Source organism: Furipterus horrens, unplaced genomic scaffold, assembly GCF_987537825.1.
Source record: "Furipterus horrens unplaced genomic scaffold, mFurHor1.1.pri manual_scaffold_8, whole genome shotgun sequence".
Lineage (NCBI taxonomy): Eukaryota > Metazoa > Chordata > Mammalia > Chiroptera > Furipteridae > Furipterus > Furipterus horrens.
The window spans coordinates 9,506,229-9,524,514 of NW_028327178.1; the positions used below are offsets into that span (position 1 = coordinate 9,506,229).

The 18,286-nt window shown below is 40.3% G+C and overlaps 1 non-coding gene across 1 annotated transcript; it reads right to left on the minus strand.

Moving 5' to 3' along the window:
- Nucleotides 1-7,456: 7,456 nt before the first annotated feature.
- LOC150002497 (small nucleolar RNA SNORA29) lies at nucleotides 7,457-7,594 on the minus strand. Its single transcript, XR_016512878.1, has one exon. It is a non-coding gene; the product is annotated as a small nucleolar RNA SNORA29 (small nucleolar RNA).
- Nucleotides 7,595-18,286: the final 10,692 nt, after the last annotated feature.

Consider the following 18,286-nt stretch of genomic DNA (forward strand, 5'->3'; position numbering starts at 1 on the left):
CTGGAGAGGGAGGGGGAGCAGTATAATTGTCTCTTTCCGAATGTGTTTGAAAATAAGCATGACCATAAAACTGGCACTTCTTCAGAACCATTTTCTCAGACCAACCCCCCCTCCCCCGGGATTATTAATTAGGAAGGAAAAGAACAAGGTCATCTTAAAGCAGGAAAGGAAAGTTGATAAGAAATCACTTGCAGTTACTAAGGCGCAAGAGACCGATACCCTTTCAGCTATTAATGCAAATCCCACACACAATGGAAGTTCCCTATAATAGCCTCCTTCCCGCTCAATAGGATGTTCATTAAAATGCTTTAATAGGTTGCGGAAAATTCTGAGGCAGGCTTTATACATAGAAAGTTAAATTTAGAGTGAATTTTTGGAGAATTCTATTGAAGTCAGAGTTGGCATTCCAGTGTCATTCTCTTCATTAGCAAGGTCATTTACCTGGAAATGGGATCCTCCACTCCTGATGGTCCATTTGTCCCTGGTGCTGTCCCCCACCCTCCAAATCTCCTTCCTCCGTGTGCCACAGAGAGGATGACACTATCTCAACTGAGAGTTCTCGTGCACGGGAGGTGAGAAGCAGATGAAGAGAGTAGTGGCCTTTATCCTTTCTTTTTGTTTTAAGGAAACTTTGAATAGTCCCCTATTTTTTGCTACACAGTTTAGAATCCTCACATTAGGCAGGACTATAAATCTCACAGAACTGAATACTGCTTTGATTACTCTGTTACGCTTGAGGAATGAAATTCAGTTGAAATAGGAGTGAGCTTCAAGTCAAAAGACTTGAAGCATCGGGAGAATTGAATATTTGGAATATTTTTAAAAATTTGATATCTCCTCCATTCCTCCAGCCCCTCCCTTACTTATTCACCAGCCCTAAAATACCACCTTCCGCACTTCCAACACACACACACACACATGCACACACTCATACCCATACAGAAAGCATGCTAAGTTGGTTTTGCCATTAATAGTTTGGTGGCTTTAGCAAACCTCTTTGCCATTCTATAATTTCAGCCAAAAAAATATATTGGCAGAGTTGGTGAGGTTATTATAGTCTCTCGAACCTTTTGTTTCAATGTTCTGAGATTCTTATTTCATTTTGTTCTGTTTTGCTTAAGAATAAGACTCTGTACCTTCCTCATCATTTGGCCTCCCTTTCATTTATTCTGCACATATTACATGTGTCCTTGGGCAAGGGACTCTGTAGACAATTGAATCAATGAAGATCATTTCCTGTTACAATAAAAATACACATTTTGATCTAGAAGCATACAAGGTGAAATAGCAATAGTGACTCAGCTGGGCTCAGAATTACAGGAGGTTTGATCAGATGGGAGAGCCAGAGCCCAGCTGTTTTTAAAATCATAGAGCCTGTTGCCCTCACGTGTCTTGTTAGCCAGTGGACTGGCTGCCCTGTGGGTGTTCATTGGTGCATGACGTCAGCTATCAGTCAATAACAACTGGCCTTTACTGATGTGAGTATTACATTTCCCAAATGATTTTACCTCTAAATGCATGTTTCTTAGAGATATCCTCCCTGTTCCACTTATTTTATATTCCTAATCATTGGCCTTTCTATGTATATGGAAATAAAATGAAGAAAATGATGTATTTTAATACTATTCATCATTTTTCTTTATTACATACCAAGTTAATCCATAAAATTTTAATTCTGTAATTCAAATAATCTCCTAAACCAGTACCTATATTATTTACATTATATATATTATTTTATTTTTCTGTTTTAAGAAAAGGTTGCTTGGGCTTTTGGAGAAATCTAAGATTTGCATTGCCACTCATAGTTTAGGATTCAAATTCTAACATAATTTATAAGAAAGTAAGTTATGCTTTGTAAAAGGTTTACATGCATCAATATAGTTCAATCATTTTCACAGAATGAGCATTTTTGGTAAATATTATTTTTAGAAACCCATCCCCTTTTATCATTAGGATTTTGTTAATGTTTTCCTTTTAAAATGAGTAGTCATCATCAAACATTTCTATTTCACTTATTCAAAACAGAAGGACAAGTGAGATCTTTTGCAGAAGAAAAGAATGGGAGGGTTACCAAATCAGTAGCTTCATATTAGAGGAACAGTTGTGCTTTTTCAAATAATATCTGTCAGAAAGAACATACAATATTTATACCATTATCACTGAATAGTCATGTAACTCACCCATTATAAACATAGATCTTCGAGCTTCTGCCCTTTCTATCCCTTCCCTCCTCTCCCTTCCTTTCATGCCCCTCTTGTCTCTACACTGTTTCCCCAGCGAATCTCAGGACTGGCTCTCTATGGTACCAGTTTTAACTGTATGCATCAGTCAGGCATCACATCTCTGCAGTCTGTTCTTTCTGTACTGCGGTCCTAGGTCCAGCAAAACAAAACCGAATCCACAATGCGTGTGTCCCTAAAATAGATAGTGCATCTGACCTGTCTTTTTCCCAGTGATCCATAATGACAGTTTCCTCAGCCTGAAGAGTCCTTTCACTTCGAAGGCTTCCATATCTTACCTGCCCCCAAGCCTGCCTTTTTCCCTTTGATCGGTAATACCTACTAGGTAACTACATTTAGTGAATAATTAATGACTGTTTCATGAAAATAAAACATGCACTTTTAATTTTCATCTGTTTAAGTTGATGATGCATAAAAACGTAAATGATAACACTTAAAACAATGGCTGAATATAAACTAACCTGAGACATAGCCTCACGTCCCCTGAAAGTCCAGGGACATTCTATAAATGAGCACTTCTCTGCAGAGACCCTGTTGCACAGTGCTAGGAATGGCTCCGCGGTGTTCAGCATGTCCCTTCCTCTGGGTTTGATCACTGGAGGCAGGTGGCTCATTACAGCTAGAAAAGTGCTTCTCCATATTCAATTTCGGGTCCGCTGCAGGAATAGGATTTGTGGAGTCTCACTGAGCACAGAAGGGTTTGTTGGTTTGTTTGCTCGTTTGTTTGTTTTTCTCCGTAGTCACTATGGAACTCACTTAACTTGATTAGCAGTTAGAGTTAGGTCATTGCAAATTATTCTCTAAGTGGCGCTTTCATATCCAGAACCAACAGGTTGCTATTAAAGTCCTGCTAGTGGGCCATGGGTTTTTACTTCCTGTTCACAACAAAAACTCTGCTATATCGGGTCAGAAGCAGGGTGAGTTTCTCTGATCGGTGCAAGTCCTTTGAAGGAGACTTTATTATAGCACGGCAATAAAAATTTTACTGTATCTGACAACAAAATAAGTATATATACATATATACACACAAGTATATATATTATATACAAATAAGAAAAAGACTCTTTAAAAATAAAACGGTCGTAAAAACAAATTGTAAATCAAGAAAAGTAATATCATTTTTCCCATGTTACAGGCAGTAAAATATATTTGCAGTGAGACAGAAAGGTTAAGTGTGTTATTCAAAACCATAAAACCAATGAGTGATGTGTCTGAGAAAAAAAAATAAATCCAGGTTCGTTTCAGCCTTATTCTCTCTCCTCAGTCCTAAAACTGTATTTTCCATTTTATACCCTGTCTCACAATGCTTTCCCACTAGACACGACCTTTGTTGGTGAAAAAAGGCAGCTCTGCTCCTTAGTCCTATGATGTTTCACTCTCAATTGCCGGCTACCTTTGTCGGAACATCACACTTGTTTCTATCAGGTGCAATCATCTTACCTGGTCTTCCAAGACTACTCATACTTTTTTTATGATTGCCAATTAATATAATATAATAATTATTAGGAATTTAAGCCTTAAATTTAATTTTTAATTTAAATTTATCAAAATACATACACAGAATTTTTAAAAATCAAATAATTTAACAGGCCCCATAATGAGAATAAGTCATTGATTCTTGCCCCTGCCCCAAGACCTCAAAGGAAACCATTTTTAATAGTCTTCAGGCTTAGTTCTTCTTTTGGCGACCTATGCAATTCCAAATAAGGTGCTTATGTGGTCATTTCTTGATTTATCTTGTACCTCAGATTATTAAATGCAAATTCATCATGATTTTATACACACACACACACACACAATGTCATTTTTTAAATTCTCTCCCAAGCCACTTTGATAACTTTAAATAATACACTGCAGCCAGTGTTCCTGGCATTATCACGTTGTTATGGGTTGAGTTGTATCCCCAAACCCCCAAATTCACCTGTTGAAGTCCTCATCTCAGATGCGATTTTACTTGGAGATAAGGTCTTTACAGAGGTTATCAAGTTCAAGTGAGGTCATTAGGGTGGGCCTCAGCCCCATAGGGCTGCTGTTCCTTTAAAAGGTGAACATTTGAACACAGAGACAGAGAAGACAACGTGAGGATGCACAGAAAGAAGACAGCCACCTCGCTAGGCGAGGGGAGAGGCTAGAAGGGCTCCTTCCATCACGGGCCTTGGCAGGAAGCAGCCCTGCCAGCACCTGTCCCTCAGCCTCCAGCTTCCAGCACTGTGAGACCATCCACGTCTGCTGCTGTAAGCCACGCGGTTTGCGGCCCTTGGTTATGGTGGCCCTAGGAAATTGACACATAAGTGGCCAGCCCATCGTCTTGGCCACGCCCCTCCACCTCTGGCTAACTGCTGCTGTTACTTCCAGGACAGACAGACGGGGCCCAGTTAGAGCCGCCCCGCCTTGACTGAGGCCATGTACTGCTTTAAGTCTGTAAAACTCTCCTTAAACCATAACATCCCTTTTAAACATCTTATAAAAGTTCAGCACAAATCTGCGACTGAAAAAGAATAGACGCACATTAGCATCAAGAGCATATGCTGTCACGATGTTCCAGCTTCCTTTCCGTCCCCGCACCTGCCCCCTTCTTTCCTCCCAGTCGCATTTGTAGAGTAACAGCACACATGGAAGAGAGTCTATTTCAGTTAACTAGGGAGCCCCCGAAATGGGTAACACCATCATAAAACCCTGCAAGAGACGTTTCCCTGAGGAAGAGAGCTGCTCGGGGTTCAGAGTAAGTGTGGAAGCAAGAAGCGTGATGCAGACTGACGGATAAGGAACTCCATGAAGAGTTACAGAAGGTTGCCGATTTTCATCTATTTTTAAATGATTATGACCTTGAGAAAACGAGTTGGTCTATATTAGTATCATTTTGCTTATTTATTACATAAGGATAATAGAGCATTTCCTTTCTCTGGATTTTCTAAGAATGCTGGAATTGTTTAAATCAACTATAAATTGTCTGAAGCACTTCAGAGAGGAATTTACTATAAAAAAATTAGAATTTTTACTTGGCAATCACAGTTTTGGAAGAAATGCCACTATTTGAAATTATTTTAAACAGAAGTACAATTTTAACCTAAAACCCCAAACCAAGAATATTCTGTCAAATTGCTACTTGCAGGTGCATGATACTAACTTTGAGAACTATTATTTGGCAAGTTAAACTTCTTGACAAGCAAGTTTCCATCAGCAGAATGCCTCCATTTTCCTTTTGGGTTCATTGAACAATATGCTATATATTAAAATGTCATATTTTTAAAACACAAGTGTTCTCCAACAATAAATGAATGTGTTTCTAAGTGTATTTCATTCTTCCAGTTTAGTCCAGAATCTCATCTTTCCTACTGAAATTCGGCAGTAAATGTTAGCTTCTTCCCTTTTCTCCCACACCTTGAACATTTATTTTCTTGAAAAATTAACTCAAATGTGCTTTTCCACTTAAAGCACTGACTCACTCTCTGAAATAATAATGGAAACATTATAAGGTTGAGGGAGACTTTAAAATCTTCTGTAGTTTATGAAATGTACCGAAGAAGAAAGTAACGCTATAAAGAATAATGAAAACAAATCTAGCCTTGATTTAACTAGCCCCTTTCTCTGAAGTCTCGTAGGGAGCCACCTGATTAGTTAGATCACATTGATCCTTATTTTGGTCCAGAATTAATGTTCACATCTCTGCCTCCTAGTTCCTCAGCAGAGTACAGATCATCACACGTGAACCTCACCAACTCACTTCTCAGTCCAGATTTTCCATCACATTTACTTCCTCTTTCCTTTCGAGCTCATCATGGTCCTTTACAGTCCCCAGCCAGCTCGCCACCCCTTCCCAGTAGGTGAGGAAGGATTATTCCCCTAGACTGGAGGGCCACCCTCTCCCCGGAGACTCCCAAGGGATCTTTCAGTGCCAGGACAGCCCGAGGCCTCAACCCTTGCTTTGGACACCATTGCATCTTTGCCTCTCCAGGATCTGATTACGTTCATTTGCACTTTTATTTCCATTTCTGGTATCTCCTCCTCTGTAGGCTCATCCTCTCTATACACAAATTTCAACCTTAAATATAAAGAAACTAAAAAAGAGCATCAACGCGCACACACACACACACACACACACACACACACACACTTATTCAAGCTTCTGTCCTATTCTAGATCTTCCAGCTCTTACCACCTTGTGCCCTGAAAGAGCTGACGTATTGATAGCTGTTGCTTCAAATTTGCTGCAGGCTCTGCTTTCTTTTAAGATCCCTACATGTGGCTTCCAACTTTGCAACTCTACCTCATCTCTTAGTAGCCCAATTTTACAATGTTTTCTCTGTTCCCTTGCTCCTTAAAGGCTGAAGGATTTTACAGTATTCACCATGATTTATTTCTTAAAATTTTACCTTCTTGGTGTATGCAAGCATTTCAGAAACTGTGTTGTACAAATGAACTCTTCCAACTGTTTTCATAATCCCACAAACACAGCTCTTACATCTCTCACCAGGCTCTCCCTCTCAAAGAGTTTTTAATCACTTGGGACCAGAAAATATGAAACATGTTTAAAAGTATTTAAAAATGTTGTCTATCATTCCCAGTGTTGATAAAGTGCTTAGTAAATATTTATTGAATTGAGTTGAATTGAATGAATGTAATATATAAAATTTATATATTAAATTTACATATTGGTTCCAAGATCTACATAACTAAACTATTATTATATCCAGTGTCAGGCTGTCAATATTGATTATTTTTAATTAGACAAAACTCATACTCTAAAATTTCTTTCTGTGGAGGTAATTCTTTGTAAATACTTCCAAGTAGATGTGAACTTGGCTACCCTTACATCTCATTATTTTTATATTTCCTTTACATTTTTTGGGCCTGTTTTCATAAGTTATAAGACCCTTATACACACACACACACATACCAAAGAAAAACTAATAAACATAATATTCCATAGAAGAAACAAATGTAAGGTCTAGACAAGTCTTATCACATCTCTTTAATCATTTCTCCCAGACAAAGTCCATTTTATAATTCTGTTGAAATCAGTTCTGCTGCTTCTTCTCATTTACAGGGTAATTCAGATGCAGACCATTCTAAGAAAAGTAGAGATTTCTTGAACTTATTCTAAATAGGACCGTTAAAACCTTAAAATCCCATCATCCATGACAAGCATTCTCGGGACTAGGCATTTTTCCTTTTCTGTGTTGAACATTTGCTCATCTGTTCACCCATTCTTTTTTTTTTTTCTGTTTAGCCATTTCATATAGAAGGAAGACACAAATAAATCCTCCCCTTCAGATCATGGCAATTTTAATCTATCCCATAAGCATAGCCACTGAAATCTACTATAGGAGAAAATGTGGAAGTCAAACGGGAATGCTCACCCATTCTTAACAGCATTACAGCTCCCAAATGTGCCCCACCCTGCCCTGCTGTGCCCATCATTTTACCAGGGGTGCCAGTTTCTCACCCACATTTCCTCACTCCGGACTCCTCCCAGAGTTGTCACTCATAAAAGTTAGGAGGTGGAGGTTCATTGAACTATCCTAACCTGACATTTTGATATCGGAAGAGAGAGCAAAAAGCTGAATTCTTCTTGTTTCTCCCTTGAACGCATTACTTTTCTTGCCCGCCCCCCCGCCCAAATTGCTAGCGGCAGATGCGGAGCTTCATACTGAATTTGGAAAGTGAACGTGGGTCACTAACACAGCAGGGCCACGCGCCACAATTTGCCCATCGGCCAGACCTGTTTTATGCTCTAATTTCAGTGAGAGGCTGCTGACCCTTTGCTAAGCGGTAATCACACCTGCAGGTACTAAAGCCCTTGTCCACGCCTGGGGAGGGGCGCTCACTCGCCAGCAACCCGTCGTCATCTGCTGCGCCCTGCGGAGTGTGCCAGCCCTGACGCTCAGAATGAGCCCTCGGTTCTTCTATCAGACGTAGTCCACGCCTTCCAGACGGCCCGCCGCTGCTGTCAGCGGGAGCCCCGGCAGACTGTGGACCAGAGCTTTAGGTCAGTCTTGTGCTGCACTCTGGGGCTCTTAAGGAGAAGTTTCATATGCTGTCTGGGACCTGAGGGACTCTTTTACATCCAGGGTTCAAGCCAGGTCAGAAGGATATCAATGGTAGAGATCTTTGTCTGGGATCCTAACCTTAATCCATGAGTCTACCCACAAATGTTATGTGAGTGCAAGATGCAGGATCTCTTCTTTGCGAGACAGAAAATTCAGAGCTGTTGCTTTTCATCCTCTTCTGTGTATATTAGTGCTGGGAGAAAAACAAAATAAACGCACCCCCAGAGCACACTCCTCTGTAATGCAAGCGAGATTGAGCAGTAATTGATCGATATGACTCAGTTTGACATTGCAAATGTTCAAACATCTATAATGCCTCTTTTAGATTTAAAATATATTCTGATTTCATGCTTGGCTTTAAACAAATCACAGTGTTTGCTTTCTCTTCTTTACTATTAATACTAGATACTTTTATGTATCTCTTCACTCACAACAGAGAGGAGCAAATATTCTGAGATCCCCAGAAACCAACGCTAGCTTCTGGCACACTGATGCATGATAAATGTTTAATGAATGGGTGGGTGGATGAAGGAATGAAGATGTTTTAGCATCTTAACAAAATTCGAACAGAAAAGTCTAGTTTGGGATCAGCAACTGGGTAAGAAGAGATTAGATGTGGTTAATTAGAAGCTAAATGGAAATGAGGAGAGAGATAAGCAAGGAATAGATGGGAACAAGATAAAAGTTTTGAGATAAAAAGCATTTAATAGAAAGTTAGAGTTTTTCTAATCTATTTTAGAAAACCGAGGTTACATTGTTACTGTGCAGCACACGAAACTAACGCCATTAGTATTAATAGAAAATAAGAGAAATTAAGGGATAAGTGAGCAAAAGAAAGATTTGGCATCAGAAATATTGGTTCTCCACCTCCTCCCTTAGGACTGGGGCTCATAACACAGCTGGTTGACTGATTTCTCATCTATTGTTATTGAACAGAATGAAGAATCCTGAGATAAAGGTGGGAGGAAAGTAGGAAGGATATGTTTTTAGGGTCTGCAAGGCATGATGTTCAGGCTTTTGACAGACAGAACAGGGCCTCGGGAACCTGCTGAGTGAGGACATAGGTAGAGGGAGGATTGCAACAGGAGACCTGGCCACTCTCACAACGCCCTGCTTGGGGTACTGAGCATGCGTGCTCCTAGGGGAACCAAACCTCTTGGTGGTCTAGGCAGTTGACATGTAACCCCTCCCTTCAAGGAAGCTGTCCTGGAAAGGTGAGTCTTCATCCTGAAATTCCTGTTCTGCTCTTTAAGGTGGATGCTTACCCTTTGGGAGAGGATCCCTAACACCACTTTAATCAACAATGGAAATAACACTACTGCTTAATTTCATGTGATATGCCAGAAGCATTCTGGACTTTTCTCTCTCTCAGTACTATCGACTCAAAAATCCACAAAGTCTAGAGGCACCTTACTAACAAATTACTAACAAAAAAGAACAGGGTTTTATGGCATTTGAAGGCGCATTTCTCATCCCTCTCCAAGACCCCACTAAAGTCACCTCTGAAGGTAATGTCTGGCATATAATATGCTCTCAGTAAAAATTGTTTTAAATGAAAGTAGGAGAAGGCATATAATTTGTGCTGGGAAACTTTGCCATATCCTTGCAATGAGAAAATTTCATTCAGGACCTTGACAGCAACACTGTGTGTTCACTAAGTTTGATACTCTTGACCTCTGTGAACCGTGGTTGAAGAGTAAATCACTGCAGATGAAAAGAGAACTGTAAATATTTTTGGGAAAAGCCAAAAATATTAAGGAAACCTCTGCTTGGCCAGAGATCGCAGACAATTTCTCTTGGCAAGATTGCTTGCATCAAAATGTGGAATTAGAAGCAAGTCACTTAGAATCGAAAGGCAATTACAGGCACCCAACCACTTCAAGGAAATTATTACTAATTTAGTAATTAATCAGTATTTATTGAGCATCTCCTTTATTCAGTGCCGTGTCCTAAGCACCATTTAAGATTTACCTTTAATGGGCTTATGTCATTTGAAACATAGATCATTTCTAGATCTAACAAAGATTCTGTGAAGCCCTGAGATGAATTTAATCTTACCATATACACTTTATGCTATGTAAAAATGTCATGTTGTCTGAACATGAATTAGCTCTTGATTACTACAAAGTAATCATATCTGAAGATGTCATGTTCCCCATGCTATCGGTGCTGCCTTGTCTGCTTCTCTGTCTACAGCATGTTGTACCTGTTATCCTCACCTTCCCTGGGCAGGCCTGCTCCCCCATTCACTCAGTGTCTACTTATCAACACCCAATAGGTGCCAGGCACTGTGGCAGGTCTCCAGTGGGCAAAGCCTGCGTGGTAGCTAACAGGTATCAAGTCTATAGTTCAATTAAACAGAAGAGCACTGAACAGATGGATGTGAGTGTGTTTTGCAAAACAAGTGCCAACTGTTGTGTGTACCATGCAGGAAAAGAATGGGACCTCACTTAAAAGTAGCGATGAGAAGCCATTGTAGGTAAGGTGGTACCAACGCCTCTCCCAAGGGAAGGATGGAAGAAGCCAATCAGGGAGGCTGGACACGGGAGAAAGCATAGAGAAGGTGTCAGGGTGGGGACAGCAGAAATGATACAACTTGGAAAGGCTGGGGATTCCAGGGGGGTGAGAAGACATTTACCAAGTGTGAGGCATGAAAATATAGTGATAAGGACAGAGCTTATACTATGTGTCAGGCTTGGTTCTAATCACTTCTTACATATTTGTGTCTTATTTGCTCCTCACACCAACTATATAATATAGGCACTAGGGTGCTCTCCACTTCAAAAATAAAGAAAGGAAACTGAGGCAGAGAGAAAGTAACTTGCAGAGGTCAAAAATGAAAGTAAGATTTCAACAAGGACTTAAACTATACGAGTCCCTGTTCCTGAAACCATTACATTATATTGCTGGGGTATCACATCGGGCCGGCAATGACCCGCTCACACAGAAATACCTGGGCCAGGGAAAAACATTCTTGTATTTTAAACTAAGATCAATGAAGAGCAATGAACAGTTTCAGTAGATGAAAAATGCCATCAAGTCTACTGAAAGTGGATTAAAGTTTTAGTTTGATGAGGACTAAAGTTTCCATTGGATTTGCCTTGGTGGAAGTCACTGGTCCCCTTGGCAGGGACTTCGGAGTGGTGGAAGCAGATGCTGCATTGGGATATGAGGAGGACTGCTTGAGCAATGGTAGGAGGCGGCTATGGAGACCGTTTCTGATTTCCCAAGGTTTGGCCGGAGAGGAGAGCAGAGAAGTTGAGGGACAGCTAAAGGGAAGATCGGGAATCAAGGGAAGCTTTGCTGCTCGTCGGCAGCCGTCCGTCTCGAGAGACAATGGTGTAGCTTCTTAAGAGTCTATCTGCACCGCCGAGAATGGTTGTGCAGTCCGACTCGGGAGTGACACGGTATCTGTCTCCTCCCGTGTTGAATCGACATCTTGCGATGACGCTGGAGTGTCCTCTCCAGTGAAGCTGAAGCTACAGAGCCTGGGCAGGGTGATATGGAGGGTCTGCTGTTGCCCATGCAGCAGACCCCCCCTCTCTTCGCAGCTGAAGGATCCAAGGGAAAGACGGAGTCAATACAGCTTGGCTTCAGGTGCGCCGCAGGAGTTGCCGGTGTTGACTACAACGTCAAACCGCCTTAGGGACTCCGGCTCCGGATTTTCTGTCGGGGTTTACTCCCCTAGCCTTTCCCCTGAAGAGGTATGCCGCAAGGCAGCGGAGGTTTTTTGGAGTCAGAGTTTTCCTTCTCTGATGTACCCTGACTGGAAGATCGAACCAGCGACACTTAGCTCGCAGGCCAACGCTCAATCCACTGAGCCAAACCAGCCAGGGTGAGCTTTGCTGCTAGTGTTACTATTAAAGTCAAGGCATGGCGATTAAAAGGAACTCATCTTTGCTCCCCGCCTGCTCTGCCCTAGGGCCTCCCTTGAACCCTGCTGCCTGAACCAAAATCTGAAGGCCTTTGTGGTGGCTCCATTATGTTCTTATCTCTCCCCTTCTACTCTCAAGTTTGGGGAACTCAGTTTTTTATCTCCAACTTGCTGCTTCCTGGTATAAGGAAACTTCTATTAGGATAATACTAATCACTATAACATAGAAAGTAAAAATTTTGGTGGGGGTAAACACTTAAACTTTATTTTGTGCTCATGAAAACCCAAAGGGAACACGCAGGAGAAATTGGTAGGAATTTCTTGCTTGCGCCGGGAGCAGAGCCCAGGCTCCTTGCCAGGGGTGATATCGGGGTCCTGTCAGTAAAAGGAAGGGGCCTTCATGGGAGGTCTCACAGGTCCCGCACATGGCTCTGAAGTGCATAAACCTTCCGGTTATATGTCACAGGCTAGAGCTCAGTCCCAAGGACAAATCTGCCACAAGGAAGACTGGGAACCCCACGCTAGCTGTGTAGTGAGGAAGAAAAGGAATGGGGTCGGGTGACTGACTTGTTGCCCCTTCGGTGGATCAGGACACTTTTATTCCCACTCTTTTTGGGGTTTTTTGTAGTACTTACCCCTGTCCTGCCTTTACTGAATAAATCAGGGCTTCCTGCCTATAGCAGAATTTCTGCTCCTGCCCCTATTGTTCTCTTCAACGTCACCAGTCACAGAATGGCATTGGCATTGTGTCTTCCAAGAGAAACAGACAACTTGACTCCATGTTAAGGAGAACCTCACTTAGCAGTCTGACTCCGATTATAGCTGCGAGAACAATTGCTGGACCTTTCAGCTACAAACCCAACCAACCTAATCCCAAATGGAGTCATTCAAAAACTATGTATTGACATAGAGCGTTTTATTATGTAATTCTCATAATATTTCTGGGAGGCAGAAATGTTAATCCTCTTATAGATGAGGAAGTTGATAGTTAAGGAGGTTACATTTCATTTAAGTAATAATGAGTGGATATTAGAATTTTTTTGTAAAGCTCTTATTTCTGAAGCCTGGAGGATGGTTTTCATTCATTTGGGAAAGTATATTTATCTTCCTGTGGGAAGTATGGAAAAAGTAGTGGAAAGTACAGAATTGTATGAGGGAAAAAAAGAACCGTTTAATCAGGTCCCAAAAGTGATAGGTTTGGTAAATTTTCATTATAATCTATTTTCTAACATTTTTTCTTTTTAAAATAGTAATTCTGAAAAACTACATTTAGTGAAGAAAAAACATATACCCATTACCCAACACTTCTTGAGAAATTAATATTTTCTAATATTTACTTCAGATCTCCATTTAAAGATACAAAAATGCCATAGATAAAAGTCATGCGTGCTTTTTCTTTATATTGTGATTTTGTGGACGTATCATTTCATACTCTGCCCTTTATGTAAATATTCCATCATGAAATTAAACTAGATCATTAAAGGTTATCATAAACTTAACTTGTTGCATGGTATTCTATTGTTGAATATTTGAAATTTTGTACAGTTATGCTATAATTGTATTATAATGTGTTTCTTCATGCTTAAATCCTTTTCCATATTACAGATAAGTTCCTCTTGCTTTATTTCCTAGAAGTGGAAAATAAATGCAAATTTGTTTCTACTGTGTCTACTACTGTTTTTAGGTCCTTACATTCTTAATTCTGATTTTAGTCTCAACTGAAGTATATCCGTATAGCATTTGTTTCCAAGATGGGTAGGTGATTAGTATACTTTGAAGATTTTGCTTATAAGAGAATGTCTTTTTGTTGGCTTCACAAGTGGAAGACAATTTAGCTAGTTTGGACCTTTTTTTTTTTTTTTTTTTTTTTAGTTAAAGCCTTTTCTTTTAAAATGCATTATAGATACTATGCCAACATTTTCTGGCACTCAGTAGTGCAGAGAAAAAAATATAAAGGCAGCCAGTTTTTCTGGGTGTTCTTTCAACATTTTCTTTAACCATTTAATTCAAAATTTCTGCCAAGGGTATCTAGGGATGAGATTCTTCAATTACTTGATGTATATGTATGATGGTATGATTTTTCAGTTGACTTATTTAGATTTTTGTTTGCGTGTTTACTTTACATTTTACTTATATTCAAATGCTTTTTCTTTTAAAATGACCACAAGTATTATTTTCCATAATTTGTTCTTCATATCTATCATCCTCCTTTTCTTCTGCCCTTGTCTTTTTAATCTCTTGTTCATTTTCCTTGCATCCTGGAAAAATGATTGAAAATTTTCTACTGTTATTTTTAATCGACTTGAATGTCTAATGTGAATTTAATTTTTTTCATTACCTTTCAGGTTTTCTGTTAATAATTATTTTCTCAGCCTCCTCCCTCCATTTTACCCTGTTTTACATCCACGTTAGCCTTTTCTTGAAGTGTATCTGTCACATACGCTTGATGGACTCTATTGTTTTGCGTCCTGTAATGCGTCTAAAAAGCTACTGTAACCCTGGCTGGCGTGGCTCAATAGTTTGGGGGTCGACCTGCAAAGCAAAAGTTCACCAGTTCGATTCTCAGTCAGGGCACAGGCACATACGAGAGGCTGCTTCTCTCTCACATCGATGTTTCTCTCCCTCTACTTCTCCCTCCTTTCCACTCTCTCTCAAAATATATATAAATAAAAAGCTAGTGCAACCAGTTAGGATGCACAGCTCTTCGCCTAACTTTGAACGTCTCTTATTTGGATTTTATATAGTGTGACTTCACTGTCCTGTGATGAGATTGTCGGTTCCCACTTTCTAAATGGCTTTCACTCTCAACAGAAGAAGAAAAAAATAAACGCCAGGAGACAGTCTTCTCAGAGTTTTTCTCAATTCCTGTCACCATCAAAATCTTGAAATGCGTGTCAATCCTTTTTCTTATGCCTACTTCATAAAAAATTTATTTCTGAGAAGTTTTACTCTTCAACTGAGAATAGAAGGAAAAGTGCTCGTGGGTGGGCAGCAAGAGCTGGAGTGTTTCCTGTCCGCCTGATCTCCTTGCAGAGACACAGCTCAACTCATATTTGTCTTCTTTATTCTAGAAACAAACAACAACTAAATTCAAACTTTTGAAAAACATCCAACATTTTTAAATTCGAAATTGCCCATGGACTTTATCGAACCTATTTGTTGTTCTTTCTCACTCTGCACTAAATGATCTTTTTGAAACCTTATGTATTTAGTCTTCAAACTTCTGAAAGTTTTACATAATATGAAATAAATATCACATTAAAATAGATTTATTGCTACGATCATCAGCCTACTCCTGATTTTGATAAGGTATTTGCAAGGCAAGCAGATAAATATTATTATACATCTCTCCAAGAGCAACTAGATTTATTGTAGAGGAAGTATTTACATTGTGAGAGTAAAAGTCAAATTTCTGACTGAGAAAAACCTGAGTAAAATTGTTAGAATGTATCCTTTCATAGCCATGGAGCTCATTAGAATTTCTTGTTGTGAAAATGCTAGCAAAGCGAACTATTCCTGATACACCTTCAGAGAGTGTGTGTATATTCCTGATCTGGGAAACTTCAGTGTCCTCTCCAAACTGTGCTCTTACAGCGATGGTGGGAAAGAGTGAAAGTTATTTTATTTCTGAGGAGATGAGCAGGGTTGTGAGACAGCCTGGCAAAGGGTACAGGACATGTGATAAAGCTGACACCTACAAGCATCTTGGGATAGAAGTGTTCAGCACGGGGATAATGGGAATACTGATGGAAATATAAACATGTGATGGTAAGAATAAGGCTGGCTGGTGGCCTCAGCCGACTGAGAAGTTGGTTTTCTGGTTGGTTTCACATTAAGCTACCAGCGCCATCAGTTTCAATACCTGTTTCGATGATAACTGATCTGCACAATCATTTTCTCTGTTAAGCACAACTGTAGACCCACTAAGTGTGCACTGAGTCAGAATTCTTGACAGCCAGTGCGGAGCAGCATTTTTACCTCACTGTGTTTATCCGTTCCTGCGACACTGATAGCTAGGAGAGTTGTTGCAAATGGTTTTGAATTTTATATTGGTTGTTTATGTTTATTTTATGTCTATAACACAATTGGTAAAAACAGAAGCAAAAGGAATACTTACACTGAAACACAAGTTAAGGAGCCTAAATGCAAAGTTGGCAAATTTTCCTCAAGATATAATCATCACCACGTCCAAAAGTGATATTCGTTGTATAAATATTACTGTATAGTACATTAAGAGCCCTAACTTTTATTAAATTGGTTTTTACTTATTGGAACTAAACAATAAAAATAAAAGCTGTTCTCATAATATGTTGTATACTTGAAAATAACAGCCAGAAACACTGCCTCATATCTTGTCATTTAGAAAAATAATATAAAAATCATAAAAATAAAATAGGGGAAAAAATAAGTAAACAAGTGGGCTTTTAAATTTAAAAAATTTCCAACATAAAACTTTAAAATATTTTTATTATTATAAATACAAAAATTTTTATTTTATTGATACGGAGTTCCAAAAGTCAAGGTAAAAAGAAAAACAGTGACTGGGGGGCACCTTTGTGAAAGAAAGGAACCTGTGTCCGTCTGAGTGGCAGTTTCGCAGGAAATGGAATGGCCTGCAGCCTTCGGCTTTCTGTGGGAAACTGCTCTTTCTTTCCCAGCACCGCAGCCTCACCCTCTTCCACGCACAGGCCCTGCCGAGGCCTCAGGTGGCAGCAGCTCACTTTCCCTTGGGCCGCGGTAACAAAATGCCATAGGCCGGGGGCCTGAAACCACAGGAATTTACTTTCTCACTGTGTTGGGGGCTGCAGGACCCAGATCCAGGTCCCACTGACGACAATGCCCGGAGAGGACTCCCCCCTTGGACTGCATGTGGCCATCTGACCACTGTGTCACACGGTGGAGAGAGCAGGGCTGAGAGAAAGACACGTCGGGGGGAGGGCAGGAGCTCCATGTGGGGCTTCTTCTGATAAGGATGCTACTCCTTTTGTATCAGGACCCCACCCATAGGACATCAGTAAGTCTTTATTGCCTCCTTCTAGGCCCTTTCTCTGACTATAGTCACATTGGGGTCAGGTCTTCAGCATATGAAAGGAGGGGGGTTACAGTTTAGTTCCTAGCACCCCGTGTTCCTTGGGGCAGGCAGATGTGGGCAGCATTATCCTCGTTCCTTCACGTGGCTTCCCAACCATCGCCTCTGCGCCTTCATGTGAACCCTCTTGTTCTTCGGGGGCCTGTGTTATTCAGAGACTCTTGGAAGACCTCACTCAGCATGTGCCGTCCCTGTGCTGTCCCGTGAGATGCCACACCTGCCTGAGGAAGCCAGACAGACACACAGACAGGTACCCCTGCAGAGCCATGTTCTAACACCTTCCCCGCATTCTCGGTGTGGCCCAGAATTCCTTCACTTCTGTGGGGAGTTATCTGGTTTCTTCTCCAAAGAACCGCATTAACTAGTCTTCTGCTTTCAAAATATGACTGGTTAGCTTGCCCTTTGGGTTGATTAAGTCATTGATTACTTGGATTAATTTATTGCTCGATGATTTGAAGTCATTGCTTAACAGGTGGAAAACTCAGTCTACTTTCTGACATCAAATTTAAAGCTTATCTGCAAATCTTTCATCTTCTGTTTTCTAGAACTAATTCTTCCCAACTATGCTGTGTACAGTAAAATATTTTTAAAATATACAACTAAAGATGTTAAAAGCAAAGTTGAAAGATGAGCCATAGACTAGTGGAAACAGTCATTTGCCATGCATCTAACCAGCCAAGTGCTAGTATGTATGTAGTCTGCAAATTAATAGGATGAAAAATAACCAAATTGAAAAATGGGCAAAGGCAACAAATAGGCATTTCAGCGTAAGATGCTTTTCACTGGGACTGTTAGGCAAATGCCAATGAAAACATGTGATCCCAATTCACCTCCATCTGCCAAAAAGAATTTGAACAGCATTATGTGTGAGCAAGGACATAAGCTCTGGGATACTGGTGGTGGGAGCGTTCATTGGCACAATCCCTTTGAAAAGCAACTTGGCAATATCTAGGAAAGTTGCAGATGTACATTGTACAACCCAGCGATTTCTCATAGGACTATACCCTAGAGCAGCTATCAGCCGTGGACACGG